Here is a 17,263-nt window from a genome sequence, read left to right as displayed (position 1 = left end):
TTGCTCTTTTATTTTATTTATATTTTTCTTAAAACTGCATTGTTGGTTAAGGGCTTGTAAGTAAGCATTTCATGTTATATTTGGCGCATGTGACAATAACATTTGATTTGATTTGATGTTGGTCCATGCTGACGGGATGGCATCACACAGTTGCTGCAGATTGGACAGCGGTACGTTCATGCTGCGAACAGCCCGTTCCATCTCAATCAATCAATCAATAAAAATGTTTTATTATTTATAAAGCCCTTTTTACATCAACAGATGTCACAAAGTGCTATACAGAAACCCAGCCTAAAACTGCAAACAGCAAGCAATGCCGATGTAGAAGCACGGTGGCTAGGAAAAAATCCCTAGAAAGGCAGAAACCTAGGAAGAAACCTAGAGAGGAACCAGGCTCTGTGTGTCGTCCGCATAGCAATGAAAGTTAACATTGTGTTTCCGAATGACATCACCAAGAGGTAAAATAAATATATAGTGAAAACAATAGTGGTCCTAAAATGGATCCTTGAGGAACACTGAAACGTACAATTGATTTGTCAGAGGACAAACCAACCACAGAGACGAACTGATATCTTTCCGACAGATAAGATCTAAACCACCACTTGAGTGTCTCCATTGATCCTAGGTCCTGGCAGTTTTGTGCAGACTCAGGACAGTTGAGCTTTGGAGAAATACGCAGATTCAAAGAGGAGTCCGTAATTTGCTTTCTAATGATCATGACATTTTCGTTGAAGAAGTTCATGAATTCATCACTGCTGAAGTGAAAGGCATCCTCTCTTGGGGAATGTTGCTTTTTAGTTAGCTTTGCGACAGTATCAAATATACATTTAGGATTGTTCTTATTCTCCTCAATTAGGTTAGAAAAATAGGATGATCGAGCAGCAGTGAGGGCTCTTCGATATTGCTCTGTACTTTCTTTCCAAGCTAGTAGGAAGATTTCCAGTTTGGTGGAGCGCCATTTCCGTTCCAGTTTTCTGGAGGCTTGCTTCAGGGCTCTGGTATTTTCTGTATACCAGGGAGCTAGTTTCTTGTGACAAATATGTTTTGTTTTTAGGGGTGCGACTGCATCTAGGTTATTACGCAAGGTTAAATGTAGATCCTCAGTTAGGTCGTTAACTGATTTTTGTACTCCGACGTCCTTCAGTAGGTGGAGGGAGTCTGGAAGGGCCTCTAGGAATCTTTGGGTTGTCCGAGAATTTATAGCACAGCTTTTGATGGTCCTTGGTTGGGGTTTGAGCAGATTATTTGTTGTGATTGCAAATGTAATAAGATGGTGGTCCGATAGTCCAGGGTTATGAGGAAAAACATTTAGATCCACAACATTTATTCCACGGGACAAAACTAGATCCAGGGTATGACTGTGGCAATGAGTAGGTCCGGAGACATGTTGAACAAAACCCACTGCCGATGATGGCTCCGAAAGCCTTTTGGAGTGGGTCTGTGGACTTTTCCATTTGAATATTAAAGTCACCAAAAATTAGAATAATATCTGCCATGACTACAAGGTCCGATAGGAATTCAGGGAACTCAGTGAGGAACTCTGTATACGGCCCAGGAGGTCTGTAAACAGTAGCTATACAAAGTGATTGAGTAGGCTGCATAGATTTCATGACTAGAAGCTCAAAAGACGAAAACGCTGTCATTTTTGGGGGGGTACATTTACATTTGCTATTGTAAGGTCCCGTGTAGCTCAGTTGGTAGAGCATGGCGTTTTCAACGCCAGGGTGGTGGGTTCGTTTCCCACAGGGGACCAGTATGAAAATGTATGCACCCCCTAACTGTAAGTCGCTCTGGATAAGAGCGTCTGCTAAATGACTAAAATGTAAATGTAAGCAACGCCTTTGCGGGATGCGCAGGGGATATGGTCACTAGTGTAACCAGGAGGAGAGGCCTCATTTAACACAGTCAATTAATCAGGCTTAAGCCATGTTTCAGTCAGGCCAATCACATCAAGATTATGATCAGTGATTAGTTAATTGACCATAACTGCCTTGGAAGTTAGGGAGCTTACATTAAGTAGCCCTATTTTGAGATGTGAGATATCACAATCTCTTTCAATAATGACAGGAATGGAGGAGGTCTTTATTCCAGTGAGATTGCTAAGGTGAACACCGCCATGTTTAGTTTTGCTCAACCTAGATCGAGGCACAGACACAGTCTCAATGGGGATAGCTGAGCTGACTGCACTGACTGTGCTAGTGGCAGACTCCACTAAGCTGGCAGGCTGGCTAAAAGCCTGCTGCCTGGCCTGCACCCTATCTCATTGTGGAGCTGTCTATGTTGGTAGATAAGATGAGAGCACCCCTCCAGCTAGAATGGAGTCCGTCACTCCTCAGCAGGCCAGGCTTGGTCCTGTTTGTGGGTGAGTCCCAGAAAGAGGGCCAATTATCTACAAATTCTATCTTTTGGGAGGGGCAGAAAACAGTTTTCAACCAGCGATTGAGTTGTGAGACTCTGCTGTAGAGCTCATACTCGCCCTTACTGGGAGGGGGCCAGAGACAGTTACTCGATGCCGACACATCTTTCTAGCTAATTTACACACTGAAGCTATGTTGCTCTTGGTGACCTCTGACTGTTTCATCCTAACATTGTTGGTGCTGACGTGGATAACAATATCCCTATGCTCTCTACACTCGCCAGTTTTTGCCTTAGCCAGCACCATCTTCAGATTAGCCTTTACGTCGGTAGTCCTGCCCCCTGGTAAACAGTGTATGATCTCTGGATGAAGTCTAATATTGCGGGTAATGGAGTCGCCAATGACTAGGGTTTTAAATTTGTCAGCGCTAATCGTGGGAGGCTTCGGTGGCTCAGACCCCGTAACGGGTGGAGGAGAGACCTGAAAAGGCTCGGCCTCTGACTCCGACTCGTTGCTTAATGGGGAGAACCGGTTGAACGTTTCTGTCGGCTGAATGAGCGACACCGGTTGAGCATGCCGACAGCATTTCTTTCCAGAAGCCTTGAGAAAATTGTCCGGCTGCGGGGACTGTGTGAGGGCATTTATACTACTATCTGTACTTACTGGAGGCACAAACGCTGTTTCATCCTTTCCTACACTTACATTGCCCTTGCCTAACGATTGCGTCTGAAGCTGTGCTTGCAGCACGGCTATCCTCACCATAAGGCGATAGTTCTCCCGTATATTATGAGCACAGGGACTGCAATTAGATGGCATAGTGTTAATGTTACTACTTAGCTACTTACTTAACTAAGACGTTGGTAAAATGTGTTAAATGAAGATAGGTTAAACGGTTTTGTAGTATCTGAGGAATTTAATTCTTTGTTAATGTTTGCAAATGGTAGCTTAGAGAATGTTGATTTGGCCCAGGGAGACATCTGGAGAGCAGTTCTATAGGAGTACCCTAAAGCAGAGGAAGTCTGTTAGGTGACCTTGGTCTGTAGGGGAAACACCCATATCAGATTACATAGGATATATACTATGGTTTGGGACAAAGGAGGTCAGAATAGCATATTTAGAATTTGGGTTGGCTGTTCTCCGGATGCCTGCAGGTATCTGTAAATTGAAGCTGTAACCCTTTGATATAAATAAACCTTTATGATCAAAGTACAGCGTCAGCGGATTTCCTTGGTCTCACAGCATAATTAGCAACGCTTTCTCGACACAACAAAATGGCGACGAGGATTTGGACGAATTGCGTTTTTTCTCAGCGTTCCATTCATGGGCGCCGAGCTGACTTTCGCTCCGGAGTCCGGCAGATAAGGGTGAGTTTTCTCACCACTTTGGGCTCTGGTTAGTTCCTGTGTCTGTGTGTGTGCGTTGAATTAATGCACCGTTAAGAACTTGCGTGTGTGATTTGCTGTGGGATAGGAGTCCGTTCTAAATTTGTTTGCGCTGGTGAACAACGCAAAAAGGGGGGAGTGTCTATAGGGATATTTTGCTTGAATAAAATTCAAGAAGAATAGATTGAAAGGAATAAGGCCAAGGTAAATGTGTACAAATTAGAACCATTGCGAATCTATGGTAGCCCTCTCAGGAGGCGATCATTAGGATGGGCCGAAAATCCTAAAAGCACTTTAGGTGTATTTAGGTAAGTCCAGGGGGCTTGAGGCTGTGGTATATATATTCGGTTGCAAGTTACCTCTCAACATGTGGTTGACGAATTATATGATTGATGTGACCGCTCATTGAATTTCCGCAGAACTCGTGGCAGCATAAATTTAGAGACAAAGGAATTATACGGCGCAATGGAGGTAACATGCTACATGCTACATGATACAAGATACATGCTGCATGCTACCTTAGGGGTCCATAGGAATGGATTAAGCCTCTTAAACTGTGTGTAGAATAGAGTAGGATTTGTGTCCTATGGTTTGTGAGCTCTGTTAAGTGTTATTGTTTGTCTATGAGGGGTAAAAGAGAGGAAGTACAGCGGGACTGTCTACTTTCTGTTGTCTAGCTTGGAGAGAGCTGGGAGAGAGCTCCATCCACTCTAAAATCGTAGTGGTGAATGTACTACGCATGCGCGTGATTTTATGACTTTAGAGTTACGTAGGGAAAATGTGCCACTCCTCTGCTGGGAGACGCAGACAAAGAGAGAGAAGATATAGAGACTAATAGTGTATTCTGGTTGTTAAATAGGCTGTTGTTTAACGATGAAACTATTTGAGATCTATCGAATTAATAAACTAGAGATATGTTGACGGATTAAAAATAATAAAATAAATAAAATAAAATGTTATTGAGTTATTTATACTATTCCTGAGTTAAGTTTGCTTATTTCTCAGCGCGAATGTGACTAGAGGAGTATTGAATGGTTGAAATAACTCAGTGAGTGCATAAAGTTACTAAATTCTTGTCTGTTTCTTTGTTATTCTGTCATATGAGAGACGATAAGAAGAAGGAGGAGGAGGAGAGAGAGAGAGATGAATTGCTGATGTGTACATCATGCGATCCAGTCAAACTAAGGCCAGTACTGTTCTATTTACAAAACTTACCTTCCCATACAGGATATTTTGTGTGCCTAGCATATTTGATGTTATGACAATTTGACAAGGACTTGGCAACAGACTGATCAATTGATGTAATTGCATATTGGAGTTTTTGTGAATAAGTTGGTTTGATTAGAGTTGTGTTGGGAATCGAGTACTGACATTATTCTGTAAAATGAAGGTAATTGGGTGCTTATTAAGCAATGGGGTTTGTGAGTACTGTAGTGTTGCTGGATTAGAGGTCTTTATTTTTTGGATTGCTCTGATGTTGACTACTTTCATTTACTTTCCTGATTGGATGTGGTAAGATTGCCACTAATCAATAATTTGGTAAAATAAAATAAAATAAAATGAATAAATAAATACATTGATGAATAAATTAATTGATTAATTAATTAATTTTGGAAAAAAATTGGGAGGAAACCATAAGCTATATAGTCTAAAATAATAAAATAATTTACAATAAAGGAATATAAAAGAGTTGTTACAAGGGGGAAAAAGGACATAAAAACTATGAAAGTGATTGCCTGTTGATGTAGTAGAAAATAGTCATCCTCTAGTTAATGGTATTGCAAGGTTATCTGGAAAAGGGAATAAACGTTGGCCTGACATTGAACAACGATAGCTAGTGGAAGGGATTTTAACCCTGACGTCATCAACATGATGAAAGTGATTGAATAATAGAGAGAGGACAAGCAGAAACGACCATAAAAATTAATCCAAACTCCAAAAGTAAAAAGAAAACGAGATGTCTGGAAACTAAGGGTGGAGTGAGGTTAAGGAAGATGGAACTTGAAGATGATGATGATGATGATGATGATCAGAGTGATTGAGAAGAGATCATGGGTGGATATGACTCTGTGATCAGACGGAGGTTGGCCAGAGCTGAAAGAAGGGGTGATGGACGTTTGAAGAAGAAGAATACAAGATATTCCAGTTCTGATGAAAGCGAAGATGAAGACAGTGATAAAGATTTGGAGATTAAAGGTGCTTCATGTTCAAGAGGATTTTATCCTACAATGATTAGTAAAGAAGAAATAGAAAGAGATATAGACCGATGTGTATTATGCCTGGATAAGGGGAATAATTTAGAAGAGACAAAGAGAACTGGAAGAACAACTCAAGAAGATACAGAAGAAAAAACTGCTGAGAAAAGGATCCCAAGAATTGGAGGAGAAAAAGTATACATTGAGGCCAAGGAAAGAGAGCACAAGTAAGAAGATGATGCAAGGTGATCATTCGAGGACAAAACTTAGAATATAAGCCTTTGAAGAATACCGATATGTCAACAACAAGAAAGAACAGGACCAAGAAACTCTCAGAAAACTCAATCAAATACAACTGGGGGGAGAATAAGAAGGAGAAGATGTCACGAGTTGCTAAGCCAGAACCCAGAAGCAGACCAGGACAAGGTAAGTTGAAACGAAGGTGAGTGTTTATTTACAAGTTCAAGAGTGATGCTGAATAATCCAGGGAACAGAGCGGGCGGCGTTGATTAGTTGTTGGGGGTGCAGTGGTTGATCCCATCCTGGGTCGGCAGCCGCCGACCACCAGGCAGAGGTTGGATGAAGGTTCCGGACGGTTGACTGCAGATGGAACAAAACGGGGGTAAGTAAGCAACAAACCAACAAGGTGCAAAAACAACAAAACTAACGCTAGGCTCTAAGACTGATACTCTGGTAAACCTACTGTTCATGGCTAACGATCCGGCAGGGAATGGATGTTAGGCCAGAGCCTAAGAAGGGTGATGATCAGGACCAGGTGTGCAGATTGCTGATGGGATGCAGGTGCGGAAATCAAGAGAGCTCCCCGGAGCGTTCCAGAACCCTCGGGAAACTGGAGATCACGAGCAGAAAAAACTAGTCCACAGACAGGACCCGACTCAGACTGCCGGGATCGTTACAGTACCCCCCCTCCGACGAACGCCACCGGGCGGACTCCCCGGAGCGCCAGGATGGAGGCGGTAGAAGTCACGGATGAGGTCAGCATCTAGGATCTGTCGCCGCGGAATCCAACTCCTCTCTTCAGGACCATACCCCTCCCAGTCCACGAGATACTGGAAACCCCGGCCCCGCCGTCTGGAATCCATGATTCGTCGCACCGTGTAGGCAGGACCACCTCCGATCATCCGAGGAGGAGGAGGAGGAGGCGGAGGAGGCAACAGAGGACTGAGGAAACCGGCTTGAGGCAGGAGACATGAAAGGTGGGATGGACTCTGAGCGTCCTCGGTAGTTTGAGTCGAACTGCCACTGGATTGATCACCTTCTCCACCACAAACGGACCAATGAACTTCGGTAACAACTTCCTAGACTCAGTCCGTAACGGAAGATCCCGTGTGGCCAACCAGACCCTATCTCCGATGGTATAGGTGGGAGCGGGGATCCGGCGACGATTCGCCTGGAGCTGATACCGGTCCGAAACTCTAAGGAGTGCCTTTCTGGCCCGATGCCAGGTCCGGTGGCAACGACGAATATGGGCCTGAACAGAGGGCACTGAGAGCTCCTTCTCCTGAGAAGGGAACAAGGGAGGTTGGTAGCCATACAGGCACTGGAAGGGAGACATCCCAGTGGCAGATGTAGGGGAGAGTATTGTGGGCATACTCAACCCAAGGCAACTGAGAGACCCAGGAGGTGGGGTTGGAAGAGACCAGGCAGCGTAGCGTGGTTTCCATCTTCTGGTTGGCTCTCTCCGCCTGACCATTGGATTGGGGGTGAAAACCAGATGTGAGACTGACTGTAGCTCCAATGGCCAAACAGAAGGACTTCCAGACAGCAGAGGTAAACTGAGGGCCACGGTCGGAAACGATATCACTGGGCAACCCGTGGACCCTGAAAACCTCCCTAACCAGGATCTCGGACGTCTCCGAGGCAGAGGGAAGCTTGGCAATTGGCACAAAGTGGGCGAACTTGCTGAATCTGTCCACGATAGTCAGAACGACCGTGTTCCCCTCAGAAGCGGGCAACCCAGTGACGAAGTCCAGGGCCAGATGCGACCATGGTCGCCGGGGAATAGGAAGGGGGTGAAGTAGTCCAGAGCTGGGCCGATTGGTACTCTTATTCTGCGCACACACTGGACAGGCAGCAACAAAACCCCGAGTATCCTCGGCCATGGCAGGCCACCAAAAAGCGTCTGCGAAGAAACGCCATTGTCCGAGCCACGCCAGGGTGACAAGCCATCTTGCTGGCGTGGGACCATTTGAGGACAGCAGGACGAACCGACTCAGGCACAAACAACCGACCGGGTGGACCGTTACCGGGACCGGGCTGAGTCCGAAGGGCCGCCAGCACCTCCTCCTCAATCTTCCACATAACTGCTCCCACGACGCAGTTCCGGGGGAGAATTGTCTCGGTCTTGGACCCACTCTCCTCCGTCTTGGAGAACATCCGGGACAAGGCGTCCGCCTTGCCGTTCTTAGATCCAGGTCGGAACGTCAGGGAAAACTTGAATCGTCCGAAAAACAACGCCCACCTGGCCTGGCCGGGAGTTGAGACGTTTAGCCGATTGCACGTAAGCAAGATTCTTGTGGTCAGTCCAGACAATAAACGGTTGCTCCGCCCCCTCCAACCAGTGGCGCCACTCCTCCAAGGCAAGTTTCACCGCGAGAAGCTCCCGGTTACCCACATCGTAATTCCTCTCCGCAGGCGAAAGGCGACGAGAGTAGTAGGCGCAGGGATGGAGTTTACTGTCCGTGGAGCATCGCTGCGACAGGATGGCGCCAACTCCCACATCAGACACGTCCACTTCAACGACGAACTGACGGGCCGTGTCCGGTTGAGAGAGAATCGGTGCGTTGGTGAATCGCCTCTTCAAATCCAGAAACGCTCGATCCGCCTCCGGATTCCACTTGAAGGTCCTGATACTGGAAGTCAAGGCAGTTAACGGAGCGGCCACACGGCTGTAATCCCCGGATGAATCTGCGGTAGAAATTCGCAAACCCCAAAAATCTCTGGAGCTGCAATCTCGTACCGGGCTGGGCCCATTCCAGAACCGCTCTAACCTTCTCCTGGTCCATCCTAATCTCTCCCCTGGAGATGATGTACCCGAGAAAGGATGTCGTGTGGGCGTGAAACTCGCACTTCTCGGCCTTCACGAACAGGCGATTCTCCAACAATCGCTGCAGAACCTGCCGGACATGCTGGACGTGGTCGGAAGGTTCCTTCGAGAAGATCAGAATGTCATCCAGGTAAACAAACACAAAGAGACCGATCATATCTCTCAGGACGTCGTTCACCATACTCTGGAATACCGCTGGAGCATTGGTCAGTCCAAACGGCATCACCTGATACTCGAAGTGACCCATCGGTGTATTGAAACCCGTCAACCACTCGTCCCCCTCTCTGATCCGGACCATGTGATACGCATTGCGTAGGTCTAGCTTGGTGAACACCGTAGCACCCTGTAAGGAGTCGAAGGCAGAACTCATCAAGGGCAGGGGATACTTGTTCTTGACCGTGATGTCATTCAACCCCCGATAATCAATACACGGTCGAAGAGAGCCATCCTTCTTACCCACAAAGAAGAATCCTGCCCCCAGGGGTGATGACGAGGGACGAACGAGACCAGCAGCTAGGGACTCCTTGATGTAGGTCTCCAAAGCCTCACGTTCAGGTCGGGAGATACTGTATAACCTTCCCTTGGGGTAGACAGCTCCAGGGAACAGGTTGATGGCACAATCATATGGTCGGTGGGGAGGGAGTGACAGAGCCTTCTGCTTACTGAAAACTTCCCCCAAATCGTGATATGTCTCGGGAACCAGGGACAAATCTGGGGGTTTAGCCTCAATCACCTGACTGGGAACCGAATGGGGGCAGGCAGTCTTGAGACAGTTAGCATGACAATCAAGGCTCCAACTCGTTACCTTGCCCGTCACCCAATCGAACGTGGGATTGTGTTCCTTCAGCCAGGGGTATCCAAGGACCAGAGGAACCTGGGAAGACGGCAGAATGAAGAATGAAATCATCTCAGAATGATTCCCCGACAACCGCATCTTAACCGGTTCAGTCCTCATCGTGATACGTGCCAGACTACTGCCGTCCAGAGTGGTAGCTTCAATGGCTTCCGGCAATTGCTCCTTGGAAAGCCCCAGCTGTTCCACCAACTCGGCATCTAGAAAGCTTCCATCGGCACCTGAATCGATAAAAGCGTTAATCGCTAAGCTCTGATTCCTGTTCATAAGGGTAGCGGGAAACGGGGTCTGACAGAGGTATTGAGAGGTCGAAACTGGCTCGCTAAAAGTCCTCCCAACTTTAGCGAGCCGCGCAGTTTGACGACCCGACTGGAACCTGAGAAGCTGATCGGTTGGACGGAGCCCATTGCTTCTCCCTCCTTCGCTCTCGGACTCGATTATCCACCCGAATAGACAAGGCTACCAAGCTGTCCAGGTCACTAGACTCCAGATAGGAGATCAACTCATCCTTGAGCTGCTCCGACAGACCCTGGTAAAAGGCCGCTTGCAGAGCCTCCTCATTCCACCCACTCTCCACAGCCAACGTCTTGAACTCGATCACGAAGTCGGCCACGCTGCGAGTTCCTTGGCGAAGCGAAAACAGGCGCCTAGCTGCGTCCCTCCCTCGGACGGAATGGTCGAAGAGCTTCCTCATCTCGGCCGTGAACCCCTGGTATGAAGCCATGCAGGGATCCTGTCGTTCCCAAACGGCTGAAGCCCACTCCAGCGCTCGACCACGCAGCAACTCAATCACAAAGGCTATCCTAGCCTTGTCTGTGGCATAAGAGTAGGGCTGTAGATCGAACACTAATCCACACTGCATAAGGAAGGAACGGCATCTTCCCAGCTCCCCCTCATATTTATCCGGTGTCGGAACCTTGGGCTCACGGAAGGACACAGCTTCAGAAGCGGCAGGCGAGATGGGTGAAACCGGTAGTGGATCTTCCACCGGACACTTGCGTTGGTTCTGGACCTCCGTCAGACCCGGTAGAAAGGTTCCGAACTGACAACGCGATCTCCTGTAGTACCGTGCTATGATGGCCCAACATCTTCTCCTGCTGGGTAATGGCATGGCGAACAGAGTCCAGGTCCGCTGGGTTCATTACTGGCCGGATCGTTCTGTCACGAGTTGCTAAGCCAGAACCCAGAAGCAGACCAGGACAAGGTAAGTTGAAACGAAGGTGAGTGTTTATTTACAAGTTCAAGAGTGATGCTGAATAATCCAGGGAACAGAGCGGGCGGCGTTGATTAGTTGTTGGGGGTGCAGTGGTTGATCCCATCCTGGGTCGGCAGCCGCCGACCACCAGGCAGAGGTTGGATGAAGGTTCCGGACGGTTGACTGCAGATGGAACAAAACGGGGGTAAGTAAGCAACAAACCAACAAGGTGCAAAAACAACAAAACTAACGCTAGGCTCTAAGACTGATACTCTGGTAAACCTACTGTTCATGGCTAACGATCCGGCAGGGAATGGATGTTAGGCCAGAGCCTAAGAAGGGTGATGATCAGGACCAGGTGTGCAGATTGCTGATGGGATGCAGGTGCGGAAATCAAGAGAGCTCCCCGGAGCGTTCCAGAACCCTCGGGAAACTGGAGATCACGAGCAGAAAAAACTAGTCCACAGACAGGACCCGACTCAGACTGCCGGGATCGTTACAGAAGAAAAGCTTTGGTTATGAAGAATCAGTGTGAACCAAATCAACAATCACTGCCACAGCTTCAACTGAACAAGGTCAAATGCAATTGTACCAGCCACAACTAGTGGTACAAGTTGTTTCATATCAATAGATAGTTTCTGGACTGAAAGAATTGGAGAGGAAGAGGACGAGAAGGCTTAGAAAGAGGAAGAGGAGGAAGATTTAAGCCATACTTCCAGCAATCTCCAGAAGTGTGTTATGGTTGTGGACAGGTTGGTGACTTTGCTGTGAGTGCAATGGGCCAGGAGGAAACATCAGAGGGAATTTCAGAGGAAGATACAGGAGCAAGTCAAGATCATCTGGAGGACAGGTGAACCCTTATAGGAGCAAGGATTCTAGGGGTGCCTAGAAGATCCGAAATGGGGGTGTCAGCTGGTAGCACCAGTTAGGGAAAAAGATCCAACAATTGAGGTGAAAATAAACAACCGACCATGGGAAGTGATGGTGGATAGCGGAACTGCTTTTATCTGTGTTCAGCCTGAAGAGGTTACACATCTCACTATGTAAAATCAACTAAATTAGGACAGGGATTCGAGGGAGTAAAACAGCTGATTCCTCTTACGGAACCAATTGAGCTCTGCTATAAAAATCTAAAAATTACAATACCCATACTGGTATCAGAACATACACCTATTGCATTGTTGGGAAGAGATGCATTGTGTAAGTTGAACTGTACAATAAGATGTACACCAGACGGCTGTCTGGTAGAAGTGCCAAAGGAAAAGGTTTACCAATTGTTGATGATGACAGAGATGGATTTGTCTTTAGTATTCTGGATTGGAAATCTCAGTGAAGATTTTTTAAAGAAGGCTAAGGTTAGGAGAAGATTATAACGGAGTAGGGTTTTTGGGAATCATATTTGCTTGAAAAGGTTGATTATATCATAGGAAGGAGGACAATCTGTCTGAAAAATAATGTTTACAGGGTGTGACTGTTATTCTTGGTTACATTCCTACACCAAGAGGTGAATAAGATGTCAAACTAGGCTAAAAGATGCTCAATCGTTTGCCAAGTCTGTGTGTAAAGAAGTCATAAGCAGGTGGGGACTTCCCGATCACATATCCTAAAATTAGTGGGAAAGGAATTTGTGGATAAATCAGTGAAATGGTTTTTGAAAAGTTAGGAGAAAAGTCAGATTTAAAAAGTTAGGAAAACTAGGATTGAAGGAACTCTAGGACAGTCAGCTAAGCTTCAATGTTAGTAGTAAGAGAGAGAGAACAGTGGTGAAGGGAAATTTAGAGTTCAGTGGGAAGATAGATATGGTAGGAGTTTAGATCTGTTAGGAGCAGTTGCATTGAGAAAGTATGCGTTGCTGAATAGAGGAAGAGAGAAGAATGAAGATTGAGGGTGATTGCAGTATCTATATTTACAATTCCCAGCAGGAAGATCAAGGTGATTATAATTGTATTTTTTATAATCAACAGTTTGAAAGTGAGGGATTAGAGTTGGGACTGAGAGTTGATGTAGTGACACTAGTGGTGATAGATGGAAATACAAGTAAAGAGTTAGAAGCTTTAGGGAGAATGGATGAATCAACAATGACATCAACACTTCAGCATATTATAACAACAGTGAGAAGCAATTCAACTCTTTCAACATTGACAGTTATTAAAGCTATAAATATATCACATTTGATTACAAGGGAGCCAATCGCTCCAGCACCAATTTTAGAGGAAAAGACTGTCATTAGGGTTAGGATGGGTGATACAGCTCATCTTCCTTGTAGATGTGAGAGAAGGAATGTGTAGAGGTGACGTTCCTCCCACATGTAGAGATAATTATGGAGAAGAAGTGTTGTTATCAGGAACGGAAGTAGAAGCTGTTTCACCTAGTCAAAGGAAATATATTTTGTACAACGATATGAAGTGGAAGAGGGTTATGAGTGATTGTTCACTTATTTTGCGTAATGTTACATGGAAAGATCAGGGAGAATATATGTGTACTTATCTAGTGCAAGCATTAAAGTTTGTTCCGGCTAAGAATGATTGGTTAAAAGGCTATGTAACTCGTAAGGTGACGCTTATGATGGAAGATTTGAAGTCTGTTGAAGCTTCCACAGTCACCAAAGGAGTTCAAGAGAAGTATATTACAGTAGCCACTCCAACAGTAAATACTACACAGAGGATATCTGTAACTTTCCCACTGGAAATAGTTAAGGGTGTTAATACATCAACTAAAGCAACTATTTTAATAGTAACTTTGAAAGAGGTTAATGGTACGACGGCAATAACAAATGTAGGAAATATGACACAGACACCAACAACAACTTTTCTGAAACTAAAGGATGTAGCAAGAGTGACTCAGGAGTTTATGATACGGATGGAGAGTGCTGTCAATGGTAGTAAGGATAGTGTTGAGATAGGAGAGCAGATGGTAGTAGAGAATGATGCAGATTCATCTGAAATAGTGCAGAATACTATCATGGAGGTACAGGATGAGTTCTTTGATTTTAATGGAAGACAAGAAGATATATCTGATCAATACAGTTCGTTAGGGAAGAGAGAAACTAAATGGAAGGCATATGGATTAGATTTTTCTGTTTGCAAATTAAAGATGGATGGGCAGGTAGGAATCTTTAGTTCAAGAAGTTAACTCATTCTGTAAGATCAGTGAGGAATCTTGAGGGTCCATGCCTGTTGAGAATTCCAGCACCAGGCACATGGGGGTCTATCTTAGAGACGATAGCGAAACCTTTATCAAGTACGTGTCAATCTTATGCTTTATCATGGCTGTTGTATCAGCAACAATCATTAACAGATACAATAATGTAGTTGTGGAAACATTTGTTAAGGCCTAGGTTTAAGTGTTCTTGGTTAAATGAATTACCCTATGTGAATTTGTTAGATAGGAAGGAAAATCAGTTAACAGCGCTTCATGAAGCATTGGAGGTGAAACCAGTGAGGGCTAAAAGCTGTTTTTGTTCTAATAAAACATATGAGGGAAAGAGGATGTTTAGGGGAATATCAGATTGTGATGATTATATGATGACTTTGGGTAAGCATGAACATAAGGTTAGTAATGAGAAATATAATGTAACTTTTTATGTTCCAGTTAGTAAGAAGAGAAGAACTTTGATGGTGAAAGATCAGCTTTTGCCTGGTAATGTGACTATTGGGAATTTTAGAGATATTTGGTGGGTTTGTGGTGATAAAGCGTATATATTCTTACCATATGGATGGACAGGATGTTGTTACATGTCGATGTTGAAGCTTCCATATGAGGTTTTAAAATTAAAAGAGGGGTAGCAAGGGGAAAGAGATAAATCTGATTCTGAAAGAGAGAAGTTTCATAGTCTGGAAGCCTACCATTGGAGGATAAGTCTAGGAGAGTAGTGGGGACTTTTTCCATGGTATGGTGTAAAATTTGGGAAGATAACATAGATAATATTACCTATAATTTGAAGGGTTTTGCGAATGAAACGATAAGAGGGTTTAACCTTCTGTCAAGACTCAAAGGAGTATTGATAGATAAATATCCATTTTGATTATCCGATCGTTTTTCAAATGTTTTTCAATATTAGTGTGATTTTAGTATTTTGTTATGAATCAAAGGGGGGGAAATAGAATGTGATTCATTTTATATATCATTTTTATATTCTTAGTTGATATTGATGTTTTAATTTGAATGTGTTGTTTTGCAAAATATACTGTTTGGTCTTTTCTTTTCTTCCAGAAGCATATGGGGGAATATGTAGAGGGGATTCAAATACTCAAACATGGACAATATGAAAGGACAATATGAATGGACTGGAGGAAGTGGAACAAGGAAGGTGTGGAAATGTTCCGATTACATCATCAACGATGCATTGGAAGTCGACACTGCTGAGGAGATGAAGTGTAGTGGACTACATTCCAGTGTCTGCAATGATATATAGACATATTTGCATGTGTAATACATAATTTGTGTCATATTCTTTCTGTATTAATTTTTGTAGAATCATATTTGCTGTTATTGGGTACATGTGGGGATCTCAGATGTTTTTGTTTATTTTGTGGATGCTTAGGGACATGGGGTCTAGGCAGGGATAGAGAATCCACAGGAGGGTTCGATGGGTTGACCAGCCTGAATGTGGACATTTTTGATTGTATTTTGTTTGCTGAGGCTTTCATGTGTATTAAATTGCATCATAGTTTCAAATGCATTGATAAAGATTTATGAATTGATCTGGAGTACTTAGGTGGTTGCCTGGGGCAGAGGGGCCGTGAGAGAATTTTACTGTCTTGATTGATGGATGGATATTTGGAAAGAAGGCTGCCAGACAGGTTTTTCGCTCTCACACTCCATAGAGATTTGTTCATATTTCATAGAAATGTATTCACACTCCATAAAGATTTGTTCATATTTCATAGAAATGTATTTACACTCCATAGAAAAATTTGTTTTTGGTTTATTGTTAAAGATACTCAATAAGATAAATTGTTACTTGTCATAATCCTATTCTTTTTGTTTTCGAGACTTAATTTGTCTCGAAGGGGGGAATATGTAGTATCTGAGGAATTTATGACTTTGTTAATGTTTGCAAATGGTAGCTTAGAGAATGTTGATTTGGCCCAGGGAGACATCTGGCGAGCAGTTCTATAGGAGTACCCTAAAGCAGAGGAAGTCTGTTAGGTGACCTCCTGGGATTGGTCTGTAGGGGAAACACCCATATCAGATTACATAGGATATATACTATGGTTTGGGACAAAGGAGGTCAGAATAGCATATTTAGAATTTGGGTTGGCTGTTCTCCGGATGCCTGCAGGTATCTGTAAATTGAAGCTGTAACCCTTTGATATAAATAAACCTTTATGATCAAAGTACAGCGTCAGCGGATTTCCTTGGTCTCACAGCATAATTAGCAAAGTTTTCTCGACACAACAGTTTCAAAAAAGTAAAAGCCGTCAAGTTCGGCAGGTAGCCAAGCAGCAACAAACAGCGTAGCACGGAGACAAGTGACGCGCTCAAAATGGTGCTCTATTGGGTTGAGGTCTGGGGACTGCACAGGCCACTCTCCTTCGACCTCTCTCATCAACAAGCTCACAGGATTGCCGCTGACTGGATATGTTTAGTTTGTCGCACTATTATCAGTAAACTCTAGACACTGTCGTGCGTGAAAAACACAGGAGGGCAGACGTTTCTGAGAAACTGGATCCAGCGGTCTGGCACCAACAATCATACCACGCTCAAAGTTGTTTATGTGACTGCTTTTGCCCATTCTAATGTTCAATCGAACAGTAACTGAATGCCCCAATGCCTGTCTGCCTGCTTTTTCTATTTTTAATACCCTTAAACACAGACTTAGGAATACCTCATTTCAAAATAGGCCATTATCACCATCAATGGTGAATGATAATTCACGTTTCACCAGTGAAATGTCCAAACTGTGTCTGCATGCCAATCATTTAATCTGAAGCAGTTTCATGGGAATATGCATTTAGATCTTCTTCAATTACTGTTTCAGGAGCGAATTAGAGCAGATGGTGTTAACAAACTTTTAGCCTTTCTTGTATTTTGTTTCAATCAAAGCATATATATCCTGCCTAGTGATGCACGCTGTTGAGTTTTGGTCGCATGAGAAAATAAATGTGACTATTCAGCTTCAGCTCCAAAAATCTCACTAGAAAAGAGGAGGTGTTTTTGGTGTAACAGTAAGGTTATAGGCCTACTATGCTATGGTATTATATTAAGTTCTG

The sequence above is a fragment of the Coregonus clupeaformis genome, chromosome 21, assembly GCF_020615455.1.
Source record: "Coregonus clupeaformis isolate EN_2021a chromosome 21, ASM2061545v1, whole genome shotgun sequence".
Classification (NCBI taxonomy): domain Eukaryota; kingdom Metazoa; phylum Chordata; class Actinopteri; order Salmoniformes; family Salmonidae; genus Coregonus; species Coregonus clupeaformis.
Note: the sequence above shows the minus strand (reverse complement) of the source record.